This window comes from Taudactylus pleione, unplaced genomic scaffold (assembly GCF_031769625.1).
Source record: "Taudactylus pleione unplaced genomic scaffold, aTauple2 ptg000016l, whole genome shotgun sequence".
Classification (NCBI taxonomy): domain Eukaryota; kingdom Metazoa; phylum Chordata; class Amphibia; order Anura; family Myobatrachidae; genus Taudactylus; species Taudactylus pleione.
In genome coordinates, this window is record NW_028284418.1 from 54811915 (window position 1) to 54833366 (window position 21452).

At 43.8% G+C, this 21452-nt stretch overlaps 1 pseudogene; it reads right to left on the reverse strand.

Moving 5' to 3' along the window:
* Positions 1-1935: 1935 nt before the first annotated feature.
* Positions 1936-2054, reverse strand: LOC148542064 (5S ribosomal RNA; annotated as a pseudogene).
* Between the last annotated feature and the right edge of the window lie 19398 nt (positions 2055-21452).

Here is a 21452-nt window from a genome sequence, read left to right on the forward strand (position 1 = left end):
AAGAATGCCAAATTGTACAGGAAGTCAGTTGGACTGAGGTTTTAAGAGCTGACTTGGTCTGGGGAGATAAGGCACAAACATATGGGAGCCAGAGAGAACTGGTCAGCTCTTCCATCTTTGTCTATGGACATCTCCATCCAATACATGTGGAAGAGGTGACACAATCTGGGTAACATGAGAGAGATACTTGGGACATTTGGGGATATCCACTGTGAGAGAATACTTTTCTTTGTGCCCATCACTATTCTAGCTAGGTTAGTCCTACTGAATAAAATAAATTATGGTTAGAAATTTCACAATGCCCATTTATCCGTCCAGGCAAAAAAAAATCTTGGACAGCCAACCAAAACCGATGCATCTTGCTGCAGGACCAAATATAATGTATAAGGTTAGCCTCTGGTTGTGTATATTTAAAACAATTAGAATTAGAAGAGGCACCAATAAGGAACCTCAGTTTAGGGGTCAAATAAGAACAATCTAATAGTTTATAGTGCATTTCTGCTTATGATGCTGAGACCAATTGGGAGTTCAATATGACACAAGACTTCAAAATATTCTACAAGGACACATGCTACCCATAAGAGAATCCAACTCAATCTGGTGGTGTGTTTATATATATATATATATATATATATATATATATATATAAATAAATAGATGAAAATTCAGCGCCAATTAAAAACCATAACAGGATTTATAGGAGATAGGTAAAAAAGGCACTTTTGAACAGAGATTAATCAATAATAACCTTGATGCACTCCCCTTCTTTCAAAAGGGTGTCAGCTCTATCAGAAAAATGGTGTCAGTTGGATTCTGCCACCTAGAAACTATATCATTAAATGCTGAGTGCATTGTGCAAATAATTAATATATATGGAGCTTATCTCAATTTTAAGAAGGTCCTGGAAGGCTAGATTGCACTGTCCCAACACGTTTTGTCTATTCTCTAGACTTCTTCAAGGGGATGTCCATTGTGTGCTGTCCCTGTATTTATACCCCTTTGCTTGATATGCTGAGTTAAAGGGGCGGGGGTTTAGTATGACATCACTTCCGGGTATTAGATATGCTATGTAATGCACATAGCAATCGATGAGGGTCTATCCACAGGACTAACAACCATTATTCATATTGTGCCCTTTCCATCAGGGCCCTAGCAAATAACATTGCCAATCATGTATAAAAAATGGAGCTTTAAACATACGTCCATAGACATTCAGCGGCAGCCATCTTTTTGGATCCCTTATGTTCATTAAAACTCTCTAGTGGTGGTGGCCATTTTGCTGTATCCCATTATGTGTACTTCGGCCATTTTGCTGGATACATCTCTATAGATCTGTTGTGCACTCGTTCCCATGGAAATTTAGCGGCAACCATCTTTTTGGATTCTTTGTACTCATTTGACAATATGTTTTATTATGTCCTATTGTGATTATTTCAGCCAATTTACTGGGTTCTCATTTAGTTCTGTTGGCCATTTTGTTATGTCAGATATTTGTATATATGGCAATTCTAAAATAAAAACATGGTTATGACATCTGTATCCTTCCAAGAGTTTTTATTGTGGGATGGTTTTTCCTAGATATAAAAGGTGTCTCGTGGTTGATTCCTAGGTAGTCAAAAAATAATGATTAGAAAGCGTAAATACAACACAGACCCATAAGGTTTAATTTTGTTTTTTTGTTTTTTTATAACTAACAGACTTTTTTATCATGAACCAATAATTTTTCTATTTCTATTTCAAATTGATATACAGTAAGCAAATGAATATCCCATACACTTGTCCATTAAAGACAAAAAACATAGTTAATATTTGGTTACATGAACCTACATATACGCATCTTAGTATAATGGAGACTTACAATTTGAAAAAACAAGGATGAAATAAGACTCAGAGCCTGACCAATTATGAAACCAGATTTATTATATTCATATATTAAAACTACAGCACCTGGTATTCTTGGGAGGTCCCCCATCCCAATACTGACCAGGCCCAATTATGCTTAACTTAAAAGTTCGGACGAGATTGGACATTTACATATTGGTATGGCTGTAGATGAAGTAGGCACTTATTTTATCCTTTTAAAAGGGTTCAGGTTTAAAAACTATTTCAAATGACTTGTTAAAACAAATATTTTAAAATCAATAAGAGTTTAAAATCAATTTGGTTATAAAAAAGGGAGCTATCTCATAGTTATCATTAAAACCCATCGGAGTTAGAGTGTTCAGCTCAAATATCCAGAACATCTCCCGTTTTGACAGCTTATTGCTCAAATCACCTCCCCTTTCTCCCAATTTGACATGTTCAATAGCTTTGAATGTAAGTTCTTCTAGATTGGATCCATGATGCGAAATAAAGTGTTTTGAAACCATGTGGCTTTCAATTTTATTTTTAATATTTCTGATGTGCTCCTGTATTTTGAGCTTCAAAACTCTCTTCGTTTTGCCCGACATATTTGATGCCACACGAACATTCTAATAAGTAAATTACAGACGCTGAATTGCAGTTCATGAACATTTTTCATTTTGTATTCCTTTGTGTTATTGTCATTTTTAAAATGTTTCTTTGTGGATGTAAATATCTGAAGACATTGCATCTGCCACATTTGTAACATCCCAAGCACCTTGGTAGCATCAGTTAGAATGCTGGGGGCCAGAGTATCCTTAAAATTCTTGGCTTTTCTGAATACCATGGGGGGTTTTGGAGGTAATGTATCCTTTAGTACCGGATCCATTAATAAAATTTTCCAATGTCTGCATAAAATTTCCTTTATTTTCTGTTCTTGTGCACTGTAGGTTGTAATAAAGGGAATCAAATTATTTGCTTCTTCTTTTGCCTTATATGAGAGCAATTCCGATCTAACTAGGTTCTCTGTTTTCTGGGTTGCTTCTCTTAACATCGCTCGGGTACTCTTGTCTCTAAATCTCTCTTGATACACTTCAATTTGCTGGTTACACATATCTTTGTCACTGCAGTTACGTTTGACCTATGAAATTGGGAGTATGGTATGTTGTCCTTCCTTCTCCGCAAATGGTTGCTTTTATAATGAAGGTAGCTGTTGGTATCCACTTTTTTATGAAGTATATATATATATATATATATATACATACATATATACAATGTGGGAAAGATGTCAGAAGGTCGACAACGAAGTGCACCATCAAGCATACAACTTTTACCATTTCCACACTTATTGGAACCATTTATATTATGTACGGGCACAGCCCAAGGAGTTTTCTCACAATTTGAACTGTTTTAGAGACTCATTTAAAAATGACAGTACTACCTAGCCACAAACTCACTTTCCACCGCATGTGAATCCCTAGGTCTCTACTGTGCTCTCAAATGAGCTGGCCGCATGTGTATTACAGTATATTCTTTATTTATGCAGCCCTAAATTCAAGTCATGTTGCAGACAGCAGCCTCTAAAAAGGGGATGCAGTCAGGAAGCCGATGGTTGAAATGCCGACCGCCGGCTTCCCAACCGTGTCTAAACCCGGCAGGGGTCTAATGACAGTTGACAATATTCCAACGCCTGTCATTTTACCTACGCCGGGAGCCTGACGCCCGGCATCCCGATCGAAAGTAAGCCGGGCGGTGGGGGGGAGGGTTAGGTTAGGGGCTCCAGGGGACGACGACTTAGGGTTAGGCACCCCCCCGGAATGGTTAGGGTTAGGCTAGGGGAAGGGGGGATTAGGGTCAGGCACCCCCGGGGGGAGGTTAGGGTTAGGCACCGCTCTGGGGGAGGTTAGGTTTAGGCACTTAGAGGGAAGATTAGGGTTAGGCACAGTGGGGATTTTAGGGTTAGGCTCCCCACTGGGAGGGTTAGGTTTAGGCTGTGGCGAAGGGGGGGTTAGGTCTAAGCACTTAGAGGGGGGTATGGGTTAGGCACTAGGGAGGGTGGTTAGGGTTAGGCACCCTTAAAGGAGGGTTAGGGTTAGGGGGTGTAGCTTAGTTAGTACTTACCTTTACAGCTGTCGGGATCTTCACTGGTGCCGGACTTCCGGTGTCGGGATTTGAACCGCCGGACATAGGTCCTGCGGTATTTCATACCAATCCCCTAAAAAGATACAGCCGTAGTTTAGTTTAGCTTATTCTCATAAATAAGATTAGAACAACTAAACAAATGATAAAAAAATTCTAAAAATATAATTTAATAAAATGAAAAGAAATACGTGAATCTTATTTTTTTTTTGCTCAGAATCATCTACTAGTATAAATTAAAGAATAATGCACCACTAATGTGAAAAGGAGGATATTTAAAAATATTAAAACACCACATGTGCAATTATTGATTCTGTAAATAATGAATTGGATGTTCATTTACATAAAATGATGAGGATTTTTGTACACTTCAATCATTGCACAGGCCTTTACTTCAAGCCCACCGTGACTGTGTTAAAGATCATTTATTTTCCATACCCTGTTGTGTCATTTTTGCTAAATTAAATTGTTGGTCTGAAATGTTTGGGCTTTTGTATAAGAGCTGTAGAAGTGCAGAGCTAGCCTGTCATTAGATGGTATTCCCAGCATGGAGTGCATGGAAAATGACAATGCTTTTGTTAGTGGTTTACATATTATACATCTGTGTTCTTGTATTGATTAAGACAACTGTTATATGAATGTTACTGTATGTTCAATGTAGAAATATTAAATGACTGCTAAAAAAGTATGACATAATAACCCTATATACATAAGATAATTTTTTTTATATAATTGGGGTGAGTTTAATCGGCTCAGAATATGGAGATAAAATAACTTAAATAAGGGAGATGGGAGTTGTTTCTGATGGATACATGGAAAGGAAGATTGTGAACACAACACCTATGCGTGCAGTGCTGAAGAGAGCGTGTACTGCTGCGTCTGAGAGACATGTCATACAATGACTTACATCCAACTATAAATGAACCCAAGAGCATTTAATTGTTTAGTGCATATATTCCAAGTTATATCACTTTGAGATAATGGGGGAAGGTGCAAATGAACTAAGTATTTTTTTCAAATATCTTTATTCAGAGTTTCGCAACAAATTAATACTAAAAAATTCAAATATACATACAAAGTCAGGATACTGAACGGCAATGGTTACTACATATCACAGTTCCAAGAAAACTTTGAGAAATATCTGTCCATATTATAAACAAACAGGGTACAGTTATTTATAAGATTTGCATATTCAAACAATGGAATCACATTGTTTGCAAAATACACACAGTATGCACTAGAGAATTCATATATACATGAGAATAAAAATAAGAAAATAAAAACAATTGTTGTCCATTGTCCTTGCTGAACTGACTCTGCTAAGATTCTGAGTAAATAAGAAACAAGGGAAAAAAAAGTAAGCCTAGTGTAACGAAGAAGGAAAAAAGGAAGGGAGGGGGAAGGAGAACCCGCTGCAGTACAAGATGCAGAAGCATTTTAAAAATAATATAATGTTATTTATTTTGTGCTTTTCACCCAAAGGACTCAAGGTGCTGCTTAGGTTTTGCAAACCATGCACAGTTGTCACAGTAAAAAATAAAATTACATCTGCAATGGTCACAGAGAGAGCCTGCACGGATGTCCAAAACGTCTGCTCTTTAGCCCATTAGCCCACTAACACAAGCTGTTTTAGCATAGACTTTGCTGTGCATTTTAAATGTGCTACACTCTATACTAAATTCTAGCATCTTAAACATACATGCCTACACTCCCGAAAGTTGCGGGAGGCTCCCGTTTTTCCGGGTGACCCCATGTACTCCCTGCAGTGTAGGCACTTCTCCCGCCTCCCGCCCACTTCCTAGTGAAGTGGGCAGAATGGGGAGACACTTACCGGAGATCCACGGTCTGTCGTTAGGGGGTGGGGCTTAATGACACGATTCTAGTTTAATCTAGTTTAATTTGGCCTCGCCCCCTATTAAAATATGTGCGATTCGCGGGCGGTTGCCGTGAGGGGGTTGGGCCTAATGACGCGACTGGTCCGGCCCCACCCCCATCACTGCCCAACTGCTGCCTCTCCACAGGTTTCTCCCAGGGAGGGCAGAGTAAAAGTCAACAAGTATGATCTTAAATGAACCCCTATGAATATATCTCTTCCATCAGGATTAAGCAATTCGTTACATGTCTCCTGTAATGCAGCACACAATTTTGGCCGCAGATACCCTATAATGCTGTACACAGATCTTGTAATCAAGTACACACATCATGTAATGCAGCACACATGCCCTGTAATGGAGCACACATCTAAATCAGTAAATCAGCACTCTTCCTTGGGTACAAATGACTAGTAATTAACTACACTTCCTTGGGTACACAGCCTCATGTAGAAATCAGTGTACTGTAGAGTGGCAGCCATTTTCTTGTAGCTCACATACTTCTTATTCTTCTTTCCAGTGTTGTTTGGATGATGATGATAACCACCCGGTTTGGCCTCATTGACTTTGCTAGAGTATATTTGTGTTGAAGTCTCATTGTGATGGTCACATACTGTATGATCATGTTCTATAAAACAATGCAGCTGCTATCCTTCAGTATTTGGTCTGCATAACAGAAGATCATAAATGTGTTAAATCTGTTATCTATAACAAGTTCATGTAAACATTTGTTCCATATGCTTAGTGGAACCACCTATACAGCACATAGTGATCCAACTACTGTACTTTACCTGACCACTGAACTACATATTATGTGGAATAATGCACCTCTTGTAATGAAATATAGGGATAATAGTAGTCAAAATAAGGCTACCAATCCAAGGGCTCTTATATGATAAAGGAACTTCTCATGGACTTCCTATATCAAAACTTTCATCTTCTGCTGCTCCGTTCTCTCAGTCCTCTTGCCAGTATTTTACAGAATTCAATGCAAAATACTTGTACTTACACATAGGGCTATAAACCAAACTACACTAACCTACATCTCTTCACTTACTGTATCTCTAAATATCTTTCAGCTCGACTCCTCTGCTCTGCACAAAATTTTAATTTGTCATCCACACCTTATCCCAATTACTTTTACAGGACTTTTGCCGAGCTGCAACCACTCCTGTGGAATGTCCACTCCTACACAAAACTTTCTCTTGGTCTCTAAACTTCAAGCGTTCCCTGAAAACTCATTATTTAGGCAAGCTTATCAAATTCCAACATTCATATTATTGTACACAATAGCCTCCCATGTACACAGCCCACACATAACTTTACATATGTTTTCTTTCTACAATCACTTAACATGCTGATCACAGGCCGACATTGCTGTGTTGGACCATTTTGAAATATTTAGCACTTATTCTCATGTATTGAATCCCTATTTCCCTATAGATTGTAAGATTATGATCAAAGCACTCTTTACCTTTCTGTCTGTCTATTATTACCCAATCTTGTTTCAATACTGTTTCAAAATTAATTTGTTTAGAATTGTAAACCGCAATGGAATTTGCTGGTACTATATAAGTAAATGTTATTAAATAAATGTTAATAAATAACCTTATATTTCATAGTAAGGGGACACATAATTCCCAATTACTTTTGAAAAGTACTATACTAGTGCAATAAAATGAAGCTTTTGGATTTTTGTTACCATTTTATTAGATTATATTGCATTATACACACTTTTTGTTCAGTGATTGAAAGTGTAAGGAAATGTTGGCTTAAGTATTAAAATCTGAAAAGTAAGAATTGAAGAGCGGGGGTACTTAGCCAATCTATCAACCTCAGGTCAAGTCTTCCAGTTGTGGGAGTAGATTTTTTTGGATTGCATTGAATAAAAGAGCTCATTCAGACCCTCTCGCTAGGATGCATTCGCTTGCAGCTGCCAATAGTTTGCATTGTTCACATGCGTATGCATCGCAATGCGCCTGCGCAAACCACTGCGAAAGTTCGGGAAGCGTTCGCTCGCCCAGCATAGACAGCCCAGCAGAATGAGTGACAGGAGAGGCCGTTTGTGGGTGGTGACAGGGGCAGATCACTAGTAACTGGGGAGTGGAGGTACAAACGCAGTCGTGCCTGAGTGTTGCAACGCCGTTTTAGAGGCGTGCATAATTAAAAGGCCTCGTCATAGTAAACGTGACATGGTGGGATTACACACTGAAGTGATCGCTGTGCTTGGGGCAGGGTATAGTCAACCTCAAGCGCTGCGATCGCATCCGATAATGCTCGATGTACCAATGTTTTCATGCACTTCCAGGAGATGACGTGTGCAAGTGGGCGTCTTATGAATGGCTGGTGGGCGTCTGCATACACATAGTGATCGCATGCCAAGACATAGTGGATGTGCTAATGCCTTGCTGTGCGATCGCCTGCCTTGCTGGACGTGCGCTGGATTTGCATACGCTGGGTGCGAGCGTACGCATCTAGCGAGAGGGTCTGAATGAGCTCCAAAGTACAAAGTACAGATGTGTTCTCACTCGTCTTTTCTGTAGTCACACTAAATAGCCCCTTTCTGTGCACCTGGTCCCATGAGACTCTGCTAGTGTTGGGCGTATTTTTTGCATCTTTCTTGTGCCGAAAATGCATTCATGTGAAGAAATGCGGAGGGACTAGGAAACACCAGGAGACTGTGCTGATTAATGTGATATGTGACACTTGTATATCTGTGTGTGACTGAGTCTCTCAATCAGCAGGCATAATGCTACTATGCAGCGGCCGCAGCTTTTTCCACACCAAGTTCCATTTACATATTGAGTTGCACATAGATATTTAAGTGACAGATTGGTCAGCACAGTCTCCTGGTGCATCTTAGTCACATTACATTACATTTTCGGCAAAAAAGACACCCGAGACTAGCAAAGTTGCACAAGACCTGGCGGCTCACTCATGCCAAGCATAGCGCAGCATGGCGTATTGAGGCTGGATGAGCAAGAACACGTCTGTAATGTTTGATTATGTTGTGTTTGAAGCATGAGGAGGCTTAAAATAATGTAGGGTTCAAAAAGTTAGGACAGGATGGAGGAAAGTGAAAAAGAATGATCATTGAGATAAGATGTAGACGTGAACATGATCTTTGCTGACAGATGTGACAGGAACAGCTCTGATACTGAATAGTTAGTGAATTACAAATGTGTCCTCATACATCTAGCGATTTTATACGTCATAAGGCGCGAGATGCCTGGTGTGACCACTCACTGTGTACTAGAGATGCTGGGCTTCCACTTCAACCACACAGGATTAGTTGTACACACATACAGTACAAAGTTGCAGATAAAGCACAGTGGAATTTGGTATAAGAAAAAGCCGTGGTCGCTGCATCATAGCACTTCATACACAAACAACCCGTCGACAGGAGGTCTAGGGGCACAGCCGTACCGGGCCCCAAGATTGTAGTGGCCCACAGACAAACCTGCTCTACCTCTGCAGTGATACAGGGTGCACCGCAGGCATGTTCGGGCCCCGCCACTGCATGGTCCATCACAGGTAGATGGGGCCCGTACATGCCTGCAGTACGCACTGCATCAGTCGTGGATGTCCAGCGGTGCAGGCCGGGGCCCGCGATAATGAGGGTACCCGCAGTGGCACTGACAGTAGTACTAAAAACGAGTCAGACTGACTCATTATAATACACTGCTGTGAGCCATTACACAGAATGAGGAGGCAGTCTGACTGCCCTACACCCCTCGCATCTCCTCCCCTCATTTCCCCTTCCGTCTGCTCCATCCCCTCCTCTTACCTACTCTCTCACACTGCTGTTGCCGGGGGCCTGACGTCACACTCTAGTGACCGGCCCCGGCGCAAAAGCCACTTCCTGGATGCAGCCAGGGATGCGTGCTCTGGCTTTGTCTTCTGCGTCGGCCATGAGAAGTTCCCTACTGTAGATAGCATCCCTGCTGAAGAACTAGGTGAAAGGTCAGTTGTGTGTTCGTTTGTGTTCTCTCTCTCTCTCTCTCTCTCTCTCTCTCTCTTTCTTTCTCTCGTTCTCTCTTTCTCTCTCCTCCAGCCCCCCATGGAGTCAATTTAATTTTAATACAAAATCAGAACAGTTCAGCCTGTGTGGCATACATAGTGGAATATATATAGGCAATGTTCTGCCTAGTTATCAGTGCTTGTGTCCAGTGATAAACATAAACTACTGTGTTAGTACCCTTCACTATTCCTCCCCAAATAATACACAGAGAAATACACACTTTTTATTACCATCTTTTGGCACCTATTAGAGGCAGTAATTACATTTTCTGAAGAAGAAAAAAACACCTATTTGTTATTTCAATGTCTCTGCTATAATAAAAGAAAACACACATCCAGATGTATAAGCATGCTTGCCGACTATCTGGCTGCCTCTTCTGGAAGGTAGCAGCCAGATCGGCTTGACTTGGGGGGCTGGGCCGGCCATATGACAAGAGTTTGCGGGTGGAGCGGGGGGCAGAGCCACACGATCATGTCATTTTGGCCCCGCCCCCGCTACACACTGCTGATATTACAGGCAGTGTGAAGCAGGGGGCGGGGCCAAAATGACACGATTCGGTGTGAGTCGCGTCACAAGTCCCCCACTGCCGGGGATTTTCTTGTAATTGCGGTGGGGGGCAGGAGGGGTCGGCAGCTGCCGGGAGACTTGCCTGCCTTCCCGGGAGGTCGGGAGCGGCACTTGATTTTCGGGAGGCTCCCGACCAAATCGGGAGGGTAGGCAAGTATGTGTATAAGTAATAAGTGAGTTGGTATAAGCCTTAAAATCAACTTGTTACTGCTAAACTCCCCCCCCCCGTACCTGTGCTAAGGAACCGGAGATGGGGGGCCCCTAAAAAAAAGTGTGTACAGGACCCCATGATTTCTGTTGCTGGCCCTGTACACAAATTCAGAGAGATATACTGTACAAATTGATCAGTGCAATCTAGCAAAGCAATTTTGTCACTATCACTTGTTTTATTTATGCGAATAAGATGTACATTATGAGCTAGAAAGACGCTCGGCATGGCCAAGATGTCTGGTACTTGGTGCTCCAAGCGGAGCTATTTGGCTTGACTGAAGCCACAGTGTATGAGGACGCATCTGTATAAATACATTTTTGTGATAAGTTTGTATGTATTAATTATGCACGTCCCTGCAACGCCATTGAAACGCACTCCTGTGTTCGGCCAATCAGCCCCCTTCACCACCCACAAAGGGCACTCCCTGTGAATCACTCTGCCATGGGTCTGCGTATCCTCCGCTGTTGCAGTCCTCATCGCAATGGCTAATTAGTGTACTCACATTGCGATGCATGCGCAGTACACAACAATCGTCCTATTGTGTGAGTATATGCAACTGCGTTCATTACTGAATCAGGCCCTCTGTTGGAGGAAACCACATTAGAATCACTGGCTTGCATGGTCCATGGTTTTGGGACTACTTAAAGAAGAAAAAAATCTCTTAATTCCAATACTTGGGATACAGTATATAAAGCATGAGTGTTTCCAATTCCCCAAGATTTTTGTAAGATGTAAATGGGAGAAATTGGTTGTGTTAGGCCAAAGAGGCAGTCCTTATACAAAATAAGTATGGGATCCTTACATGGCCGTTGCTAGGGTCTGGAGCTCCCTGTGCGAACAGTCAAAATGCGCCCCCCCCCTTAACAAGCAGTAGGTACTAATTTTGCACACGCGCCTCTGGGAAGGGGGTGTGAACTCACTAAGGAGGTGTGGTCTCAAATAAAAAGACCACAGATTGTCAGCTGCTGTGACTGCAGAGCCCACGGGTGGCTAACCAGTGAAAGGCAAAGAGTCAAAAGACATCTGTAGTTAAGTTAAACAGCCATCAGCATGCGCGCGCTGAAGGCGCCCAGTCAAAAATGGGGCTTGGCCTAGCTGTCACAAAGCTATGTCCCATTTTTGTGTGCACGCCTTTGGTATGACATTTGCAGGTGCATTACCTTGTGTCACGCCCCCGTTTTTAGTCACACTGGGAGTTAGCCCAGCACATTGAAAATACAAGCCAGATCCACATAAAATATACTGAAAAAGCCACTTCAGTATAAAATACACTGCAACAAGCTACTTCCACATAAAATACAGCCAGAGCCACATAAAAGGTTTTAAAAACCACATTTTGAAATCCAGAGCCATATAAAATACATTGAAAAAGCAAGATTCACATAATACACACTTCAGCTCCTCCATGTTTCACTCCAGCTCCCTCCCTTGTCGTTACAGCTCATATTCATGTGTCATTGCAGCACCCATGCCACTGCAATGGCCCCTCATATGTCACTCCAGCCACCCCCCAGATTTATCTCAACAGCCCCACTCTGGTTCCATAAGCATGAAATCAGGCATTATCCCCCCAGCTCTCAGGCTAACCCCCCCCCACTGGTTATCAGGCAATGGTGCCCATTATGCTGTACCCCCTGTATTTGTGATCCTTATGCAGTGCCATACTTGCCTACCATCCCGATTTGGTCGGGAGCCTCCCGAAAATCCGGTGCCGCACCCGACCTCCCGGAAAGGCAGGCAATCCTCCCGGCCCTGGCGATGTGTAAAAACCTGGCTTTTAAGTAAAAACCCCGGCAGCAGGGGGCCGGTGACGCGATTCGCGATGATTCGCGTCATCGTGGCTCCGCCCCCGGCTGCAGAATGCCATTGATCATGGCATTGTGAAGAGGGGGCGGAGGCACAATGACGCGATCGCGCTGTCAAGTCCCATGCTCTGCCCCCAATGCAGCGTCAGGTGCCGTGCCCCACCCCCTTTGGCTGCCTCACGCCCCCAGCCCTGTAAGCCCGACAGCTCCCTCCCAGAAGGAGGGAGCTAAATGTCATCAAGTCTGGGCAGTGCCCCCTGTATTTTTGCCCCTTATACAGTGACCCTTATGCAGTGTAGGAAAGTGAATATACTGAGGAGGACAGGTCTCCAGACATGTTTATTACAAAACAGCTAAATGATGGAAAGTTGCAAACCTAAGGGTTTTTGTGCACAGTAACCTACTAGCCAGTCAATATCTCCTTTTTTCTTATCCAGGATCCTTAATACATTATGCACATACATACTTGCCCAATTTGCCCCTTTCCTTTTCTCTCTGGAGTCTCTCTGCTGCCCTTGTGCTGTGCTCCATGCCGGGCGGTGAAGTCTCCAGACCAGTCCGTGCTCCCACATCCGCGCCCAGTCCAGTGTCCCGACTCCTAACGAAATGGCACCCGCCCGGGCTCCTCGACATCTAGATGTGCCTTAAATAGGCTGCTCCTCTGTGCGGCTGCTCATCGTGATGTCACGGCGCAGCCACGTCATGCGGTGGGTGGGCAGGGATGGACAGGGAGAGACCGGATAAAGGAGCAGCACTGGTGAGCACAGGGCAGTGGTCGTTGCTGCCTCTGCAACTTGTCTGTGAGTCTGACTGATAGGGCCAGGGCGGAGCACCCCATGCGATTGCATGGGTCGCCCGCCCTTAGAAACGGCAAATGGGTCCTTATATGCAACAGAATGACCCTTAGCTAATATATTTAGGAAAAGCGGTGCAGGGGGACATGACCGGAAGAACTTTTAAAGATTGTTCACTGGCTTAATTAAAGAACAATGGCCCTCATTCAGAGCCGTACGCTCTGAGCAGAGCGCACGCTCTGAATGAGGGCCGGGCTCCATTTTCATGGAGCGTCCTCCTGGACGCTCGTATAGCTGTGGGTCACCACCCACAGGCTATACGAGCGTGCATTGTGATGGCCGCAATGGTCGAGACCATCGCGACCATCGAAATTGCGAGCTGGAGCCTGCGGTTGAGGTTTTCAACCGCAAGCTCCGGAGTGATTTTGGCTCTATCAGAGCCAAAATCACTCCCACTGACATCACTAGTGATGTCAGTGGGCCGGCTTTTGACGGGAGGCGTTCCCGTGGGAACGCCCCTGTCAGGGAGGCACGCCCCCGGCACGCCCACCAAAGGGGGCGTGCTGTCAATCAACATTGACAGCACGCCCCCTTTGATCGGACACAACGAGCGAAGGACTTTCCTTCGCTCGTCGCGTCTGGCGCATGCGCACGACGGAGCTCCCTCCGTCGTGCGCATGCTCAGTCCATAACATCGACCCACTTGCGAGCGGACAGCCGCTCGCGAGTGGGTCTGAATCAGGCCCAATATGTTTAAGGTGCAATGTGCACTAAGATCTGTCTTGCCCCATTTGGGAGGCGGGCAGGGGGCGTGCCTGCCCAAATGGAGGTGTTCCCGCCAGAATGCTTGCTGTTTGGGGGCGGCCCCACTGTCATCATTGCTGATGTCAGTGGGGAGCTTCCTGCTCGATCAGAGCAGGAAGCTCCCTGGGGCTTACGAGTGCCCAGACCCAACCTTGGGGTCTGGTCGTAAGCCCCGATGGTCGCAATGGTCTTGACCATCGCAACCATCACCCATGTCGGTCGCTAGAGCTGTGGGTGTTAACCCATAGCTTAGCGATCGACAAGGAGGCGGTCGTTCAGGATGCAAGCGGCCGCCCTGATTCAGTGCGACCGCTTGCAACTAGCAACCGCCTCTGAATGAGGTCCAAAGTGTGCCTTGTTTTCAGAGCACATGTGAGGGTGAATTAAGAAAATTGTTATCATGGAAACATTTAAATTGTATTTCATTAAAATATAACAGTGCTCCGCAATAAGCAGTATGTGCTGTATATAGAGTTTGTGGATTATTATTCCTTAAAGATTAAGGGGTACAGTAGATTACTTCGAAAACAGAAAAGTGGTGGTGTAGTCATAGAAACCATTTAGAGTCTACCTATCATTTCTATCTAACATTTTAAAAAATGATAAACAGAAACTGATTGGTTGCTATGGACAACACCACCGCTTGCCTGTTTTAGAAGCTTTAGTAAATCTAGGAAGAGGATCCTCACTATGGATTTAAGTGAATATTAATTGTAAAAACAGGTTTTGGGGAAGTCTTTATTTCAATAAACACACGTAAACCAGAAGAGGAACTTGTTACAGAAAAACTTAAACATTATGGGACACTGGGCAATGACATATCAGATAACATTGAATGTAGATACATTTAGGTCACAGTAATAACTATGATACTACTTACACAGTAAATAAATAACAACAGGGCAGGGGAGTTTTATGAGAGTAGAGGGCCCGCATGCAGACTCAGTTCGGCCCCCTACTCTCTCTGGCGGTCCCACGGTGCACTGTAGATTCTGGCTTAGTGCCAGAATCTACTGCGCATGTGCAGGTCTCCAGGAAAATGGAGCCTGTGCCATTTTCCCGGGAACACTGGGAAAATGACCTCCGCCATTTTCCCAATGATTTTTGCTGCTCTGCAGTGCCGGCTCGGTGTGCGATGTGGGCTCCCCTGGACCCAGGTGTCCATGTGCCACGCAACAGGGAAAACTAAGATGGAAAAGTACCTACAGACTTGCCCAGCTATTTTGATGCTCATGGCGTGGCGTGCAGGCCTCTGAGTCGCGCCATGGACTTGTGACATACCGTGGTATTCTTCAACGAAGGATATGCTACGGCATGTAATACAGTGCTTAACCGCTGGGTGGCGAGTGCTCCACTGTTGTAATTTGTACTGAATGCCTTGTACTGAATGCCATACTGTTAAACTTACAGTAAATTGGATGGATATCACATTCACAGCATTTGCATGTTCGCACAACCAATATTTTTAATGTCACATAATGTACATACAGTACAGTACTGTACCATACAGTAAGATCTTATAACAGGATGCAAATCACTGCACATACAGTATTGTACATACGGTGCAGTAACTGAACATTAGAGAAGTTGCCCAAGTTGTTATCACAGTATAACCGATACTGTAGATTAATGAGATGCACGCACAGCTTTCACTGAGATGGGATGAATTACAGTATGACAATTTTTTTTTTAATTAAAAACAGCAGCGGGAGGAGTGCACAAGGATGAGTCCGCTCTGTGCAGTTCACTGTAGCTGTCATATGGGCTAGTGGTTAGGTGATCACTTTGGAAGAATTATGGTCCCGGGTTCGATCCCTGGAAAATAATATACCGTACGTATACTGTATATTTTTTTTATTGGCACTGTCTGCTCTGGACACTATAGTGAAACTACTTTAGTAGTGTTGTACTGTAATACTGTAGTGTTGTTGTTTAAAAGACTGCTTAAAAGTAAGACATTACAAACTGATTGTGTGTTTAAATAGTGCAAAACTTTCGTCAATGTCTGCGCTGTGGTGGCTGTCTGCTTCGAGGGGTTGCAATGGGATTTCATGCACATGCCCAGTGGAGGGGTTACAATGGGATCTGTAGCGCCAAGAGAGGGCTCTGTATTTCAAACTGTGCGCCTAAACCGCAAAACGCAAACATGCGACAATGTAGATGCGGTCTCAACCTTACACACTATAGCGACATCTCCTGGACTGTCTGAGAGTGGTTTCTGTCTGTGAGAGAGCGCTCTGTGTTCAAAGCTGACTGTGCGTTTGAAGCGCAAAATAGCGTTATAGTGATTTCTCATGTCCAGTAAGTATGGTAGTAGTGGGATCTGTATGAGAGAGAGCTCTCTGTATTACACAGTTGGCGCTATGGTGGCTGTCAGCCATCTGCCATGGATTAGAAATGGAGGAGGTAAAATGGGATCTGTGGCGCCAAGCCATACGCCATGTAGCGCTATGCCATGGCGTATGGAAGATCATCACTGAGCATGCGCATTTGGCTGTATTACTGCAGTTGGTATGCTGTTGAATTTCCATCTAAGGCGGGTGGATGCCCAGTAGGAGGGTTGCAATGGGATTTCTGGCATATGCCCAGTGGGCCGAGAGTCATACACAGTGCATCAGGTCCCTTCCCGAAATCAAGCAAGAGCTTCTCATTACCATAATAAAGGATGCTTTGTTAATCCATTTAGTATAAGCAGTCAGCTCTGCCCTAGTGTCCTGAAAAATGCTATGAATAGTGACCATTGCCAAGGGCACCATCCCCCATCTGCTAGGACAACTAGTGTGCCACTATGAATGTGTCTGTACTGTATATTAAAAACTGATGGTGCCGTTGAATTTTGCACCACACAATAGTGATCTCATAACTGCAGAAACTGGTAGTGAATGGACTGTATAGAATGAGAGAGAGGGCTCTGTATTACAAACTGTGCCTAAAGCGCAAAACGCAAACATGCGACAACGTAGATGCAGTCTTAGCCTTACACACTATATCGATGTCTCTTGGACTGTGTCTGAGAGTGGTTTCTGTCTGTGAGAGAGCGCTCTGTGTTCAAAGCTGACTGTGCGTTTCAAGCGCAAAATAGCGTTATAGTGATTTCTCATGTCCAGTAAGTACGGTAGTAGTGGGATCTGTATGAGAGAGAGCTCTCTGCATTACACCGTTGGCGCTATGGTGGCTGTCAGCCATCTGCCATGGATTAGAAATGGATGGGGTACAATGGGATCTGTGGTGCCAAGCCATACGCCATGTAGCGCTATGCCATGGCGTATGGAAGATCATCACTGAGCATGCGCATTTGGCTGTATTACTGCTGTCGGTATGCTGTTGAATTTCCTTCTAACTTGTGACAATGGTGATGCTGTTTCAACCTGAATGTTACACAATAGTGATTTCACGACTTCAGAAACTTTTCAATCCCGTGATGCCCACACTACTTTGCCACTATGGTTATGACTACATTACAGTGCACCACAGACGTTCAGTATCTTAAAAAATATATACTGTATAACAGTACTGTACAGTCTTTTAGAACACAGGGGGGTATTACATTCTTACTATACATCAGCCGTAACATACTGTACTGTAGTTTTTTTAAACAAATACGGTATACTGTATACAGTAGTACTGTACTGTATATTGAGAAGTACCGTACCTGTCCCCGCCGCCATCTTGTTTTGCTCAGCGGCCATCTTAGTTTCAGTCACAAAATTGCTGTGTTTAATATCCCGCTGCCTCGGGATGCCCCGTCCTTCACCCATCCATCCCCGTAGACGCTTATTTGTGTATCGAGTAACTATCACACACACCGATCGTTTCCTAGCCTCCCGCTGCCCCTCATAGTCTCCCGTGAGTGACCGTCCTGTCCCCGCCGCCATCTTGTTTTGCTCAGCGGCCATCTTAGTTTCAGTCACAAAATTGCGGTGTTTAATATCCCGCTGCCTCGGTATACCCCGTCCTTCACCCATCCCCGTAGACGCTTATTTGTGTATCGAGTAACTATCACACACACTGATCTTTTCCTAGCCTCCCGCTGCCCCTCATAGTCTCCCGTGAGTGACCGTCCTGTCCCCGCCGCCATCTTGTTTTGCTCAGCGGCCATCTTAGTTTCAGTCACAAAATTGCTGTGTTTAATATCCCGCTGCCTCGGTATGCCCCGTCCTTCACCCATCCCCGTAGACGCTTATTTGCACATATTATACCTACAGTACTGTATCAATGCATTATTGCACCACTTTGCACATTTAACTTTTACACTAATGGTTCTAATGGTACTGTACACACTAAGTTTTGATTTATGTTTTAAAAATAGCAAATTTGGTGCTCTACTTTACAGTACTGTACTGTATATCAGTTCAGATATTCACACATTTTATTACTGATGAGCTGACACCTACCATACAGTACAGTACTGTACAGTATATAATTAGGGAGTGTTTTTTAGACACCTGTATTATAACTTTAACAGCTGGCGCTGTAATCTCCTATATTTACCTGTATATACTGTATAACACATGCACCGTGTTAGGAGACAGTGAAAAGAGATAGTGTAAGGTACTTTAAAAACCAATCAGCTCCCAAATGTAATTATTCAAATGCAACGTTGAAAAATTACAGTTGGGAACTGATTGGTTGGTGCAGTACTGTACAGTACCTTACAGTACCATATCTCTTTTCACTGTCTCCTAACACTGCATAGTACTGTGTACAGTACTGTACCATACAGTATGTACTATATTTAATTGAATGTACGGTATATTTACTGTTGAAAAAAAACACTGAAAACAACTTTTAAACTAAAACTGAAAGTAAAGTACAGTACTGTCTTTATCCGGCATTTGAAGCACAGGTTTTTTTGATGCTCCCGCTTTGTACCCTTTTTGGCACAGACAAACAAATGACTGGGCATACAGTACAGTAGCTCTTTTAGCCATTGATTTGCAGATGGACACGAGCATTTATTCTGTGTGACAGGGTCAACATACCGGTACTGTACAGTACGTCGAAATGACCAGGTCTCTGACCCAGGTTAAATGCAAGGTCAAAGTGACCCTTTCACACAGTAAAAATCTGATCAGCAAAAAGCTTTACTGTAAATGCTACAGTACTGTAATTTGCTTTTCTGTGTGATAGGGTTATTACTGGAGTTGTATAGAGTACAGTAGCAGCACATTCTTGAAAGTGCAGTATGAGTACTGTCATTGTTTAGAGTGTTGTAATGTGAAACATTTACTGTATATAGTACATGTATTTCCACTAGTTTACTTAACATTGTATTTAGTGACTTTATACTTGTGTATTTCCGAGTGCACCGAACTGTCAAAATGGTGAAGAGCAAAGGTTTTTACAACGGAAACAAATCTTGCCCACTTCCAGTGACCAAAAGGCTGAGTGCACTAGTCCCACAATGGTCTACAAGCAAACCTTCCAAGAAGAAAACAGGTAAGGAAAATTTACAGGTACCTGTTCTAGTCAAGGCAAGGAAGAATGCAAAGCCCAAGAACAACTCTTTGCAAGTGGACATTGGAGAAAATGGACCAAGGAACGTGGAGCAACCCATGAATGTCCAGAACCAGGAGGAAACACCAGTGATTTATGGACCCGAAGAATTGGACACCTTTGAGCCTCTTGTTGAAGATGTATCCCACTCACCAACTCATCAAAAACTGTCATTCCAAGAAGATAATGCATGCACATATAGCTGTGCTAGGATGGTGAGAGACCTCGTGGGAAAAGTTGGTCATCTGGAAGCGAAAATTGACAACTTGAAAGAAGAGCTGAAGGAAGGGCTGAAAGAGACCATTGCAGAAGCAATGAAAGAAGCAATCCTGCAAAGTAAAGAAGAATGACAAGAGGCCGCTGCCCAGAGTACCAGGAAGAGACATGACCAGGCAATCCAGTATGAAATGGTCACACCAGATGAATTTGAGCCTGAGGATAACGACGATGTTTTCAACTTGGAGACTGACCCATCCTTCCACTTACTAGATATGGACAATATAGTGGCATCAGAGTACTTGGACATGACACCAGTGCCATCATGCAGCCTGCCTCAGTGGGAGAGTACACCAGTGGCATCATATCGCCTGCCTGAATGATCAGTTGAAGAATCAAGGCTCAACAATGCAAGCATGCCTGTACTTTCACCAGGAACGCCTGTCATGTCGAGCACCCCAGCACCACTGACTGTATTTGGAACATCCTTACCGGATATACCACTGGCTGTAATCAACGTTGACAAGGACAATGAAATTTACAGAGCTGTCAATTGTGAGATGCATCGATATGCACAAGCAATATTTCAAGAACACGTGCCCTACGACCTGTATTGCAATTGGACCAAGCGGGTGAACTTTGATGGAAGTCGGAAGAAAGTGTCAATCCCCAACAATTTAAGAGAAGATATCCTCTCAAGATGCCGGACAAGATTCAGGATTGGAAAAGAAGGACTTACCCGGATCAAGGACACGTTGAATGGGGTGCTGCACATGCCAAGGAAACATGCATGGAGGACAGTCACACATACAAGTACAGATCTTCAATCAACAAACACGACTTGAAGGGTCTTGTTAGAAGACAGGAAGACCCGGCGCCGCCACTTGCCAGGACGTGGCAGCGGCAGAAGAAAGAAGCTGAGGACAGGAGAGGACTAAAGGGGTGGAAAGCAAAAGAGCTAAAGAAGTTCCCCCCAAAAGCCTCTTCCACCATAACAGATAGGCCCTATGTGAGGCCAGCCTACAGTAGACCAACAGGTCTGAAGAGAGGAAGACCCATGTGAAGAGAGAAGCAGAGGACAGGAGAGGACTACAGGGGTGGAAAGCAAAAGAGCTAAAGAAGTTCCCCCCTCAAAGCCTCTTCCACCATAACAGGTACCGGTAGGCCCTCTGTGAGGCCAACTGTACTGTACATTAATATTGTAGTTTGTTAGGCTGGTGAGATACAGTAGGGCTGATATTAATGTTACAGTAGATTAGTGTGACACACTATTAGAGCAGGAAAGGGCCTTGCATGGCAAATTCTCTCTCCTACAGGGACCTCTGTGTGGGATTGAGCGGGACGCAGAAAAAGAGTATCTCCGGTGAGTACTGTATTTACCATACCTGTGTGTCTGTCTTTTACTGTCTGTTCGCCTCTGCCTATCCTCCTGTCTTCAGGGCGTACAATGGACCTTGCACTCCGATGCAAGGTAGAGTCTGCACCTGGTATAGGTGAAACTCTGGATCTGAGGCCAAAAGTGCCAGTGATGATTTTAACTTAAAAGCCTAATCTTTTTGTGTAGTCCTCAGTCCAGTAGGGCGTATCGGTCAGCATTGAGAAAGGACTGTTCTCACGTCATCTCCTTCCTCCTAGGTACTGTACAGTAGTCATGTCCGTGTCCAGCTTGGAACTCCAGGACATGCC